This window comes from Cyprinodon variegatus, unplaced genomic scaffold (genome assembly GCF_000732505.1).
Source record: "Cyprinodon variegatus isolate N-32 unplaced genomic scaffold, C_variegatus-1.0 Scaffold1618, whole genome shotgun sequence".
Taxonomy (NCBI): domain Eukaryota; kingdom Metazoa; phylum Chordata; class Actinopteri; order Cyprinodontiformes; family Cyprinodontidae; genus Cyprinodon; species Cyprinodon variegatus.
In genome coordinates, this window is record NW_015152071.1 from 90,024 (window position 1) to 92,104 (window position 2,081).

Here is a 2,081-nt window from a genome sequence, read left to right on the forward strand (position 1 = left end):
TATCTATCTATCTATCTATCTATCTATCTATCTATCTATCTATCTATCTGATTATGATTAGCATAATTGCTTTGCTAATTCGGGCAAGCATGTACGAGACCGAGCCCAGAACGGTATGACTGACAGAAAGTCTATCACACTACCCATAAATTATTCTGTTATTCTATAATATTATAAAAGACGGCATATCTGAAAAGAAATATAGTAATACGTACCTTTACTTTCTTTCAAATATCTTTCTCTGAATCTTGCAGCTGGTCCCATAGAAATTAATACTATTTTCTTTGACTCCCCCTAGTGGTCTGGACCACTTCCGTTTTCAACACTTTTTTTTTGCTGCATTTCATTCGAGGGTGTTTTCTTTTTTGTTTGCTGCATTTCATTCGGGGGTGTCTTCTTTTTTGTTTGCTGCGTTTTATTTGCTTTTTGTTTGCCGCATTTAATTTGTGAGCGTGTCTTTTTTTTGTTTGCATGTCTTCTCTTTTGCTGCGCATTTGCACCTGTCGGCCACCGTAGTTTGCTCACCATGAGTGAACCCAAAGTCCTTCTCTGTGAAAGTGTTTTAATGAGCTGTAAAAAAAATTATCTGACAATCAAAAATCTTTTTAGGAGTGATTGCTTAGTGATATAAGATTTTCAGCGTTAATCATGATAAACAGGAGGAAAATGTTAGAATAATTGTATATAAATGTATCTGTGTAGTGGTATCATGCATAAAGCTTTGTGTTATGTGCATGTTTTCACAGACACCTTTTCTGAAGTATACTGTGATTTGGGAACTTGCTTTTGGGGAGGTTGTGGTTGATTTACGAGCAGCACTCAACCTGCTGAACTTTGGTGAACAGCTTCAACTGCTTGGACTTTGACTGAACCCTGAAATTTATAGGATGTTTACTGAGACTGCAAATCTGAATTTTTCATGTTGTTCCTGATCTCTAGAGCAGTCTCAGCTGTTGTAACAAAGGACCCCTGATTTCTAATTAATAGCGAGCAGAACGCTGGGACTACTTTCTGGTAGAAGATACCTCCAAGTAAGCAGAAAAGACATGTCAGAAGTGGGATTCGAACCCACGCCTCCATTGGAGACTGCGACCTGGACACAGCGCCTTGGACCGCTCGGCCATCCTGACTTCCTGCTGCCTTTCAGAGCTTGATCGCGAAAACATTTTAAATAACCTGAGAGAGCAGGTGGGCATGAAAAGGGCTTTGTCCAAGACCCTAAGAGCTCCCACAACATGCCTATGAGAACCCACCCTGGATCACAATTAACATAAGGTCCAGATAGATCCACCTTGGGAGCTCAAAGAGAAGAGGTGGTTGTAGCTTGATTCCCAAGTTTACTCTTCTATCGTCTGAGTCCTGGATACCCACAACTAAGTCTGGAAATTGGCTTTGGAGCCTGAAAAAAGCAAACAAATTGAAGTCTGGACATACATTACCTAAGAATAGCCACTAAGGAAAATGAAACAGTTTGTTATAAACCCCTTTGTCTTAATTGGGGAACTACAATGAATCCCTTTCCCAGGAATGGCTGCTAAAGCATATAAACAACTCTTCAAAAGTCCTTTACGCTCATCCAGGAAGCAGCGGGGCTTCAGCTGGGTTAAAGAATGGAAATTGAAAGCTTGAGCTGCTGTGGGAGGGGAAGATGCACATGGAATATCCTTGCAGAGCTGCTTAACACTTGATTCATCTGGTAAAAATTCTTCGTAAGAACCTTTCCTGTATCACAAGGACGAAGGGTCTATAAAATGGAAATAGGGTTTTCAGTGGTTAGGGGTCCTTGCACCCAGCATACTCAAGCTCCGGAAACCCCAAAAAGATACACATCTAGTCAAAAAGCCCAACTGGATAAAACTTTGACTCATGAGGAGAAAAAATCCTTAAAATGGACCCTGGGGTATTTGGAGTTAGGGAAGTGTACCTTTATTCCCAGGGTACTATCAGCTTCCATTGGACCTATGAACCCATGGTTAAGCATAACATTTTTGGTACAAGATCTAGGGAAGATTGGAAGTTTTAAGCCCTGGTATGCAAAAACTACCAATGTTAGCCTCTCTGCAGTCAATAGTAGGCCCATT

General features: G+C 40.7%; 1 non-coding gene across 1 annotated transcript; it reads right to left on the minus strand.

Annotated features, from left to right (window-relative positions):
- Positions 1-1,047: 1,047 nt before the first annotated feature.
- On the minus strand, positions 1,048-1,130 carry trnal-cag. Its single transcript has one exon. It is a non-coding gene; the product is annotated as a tRNA-Leu (tRNA).
- Positions 1,131-2,081: the final 951 nt, after the last annotated feature.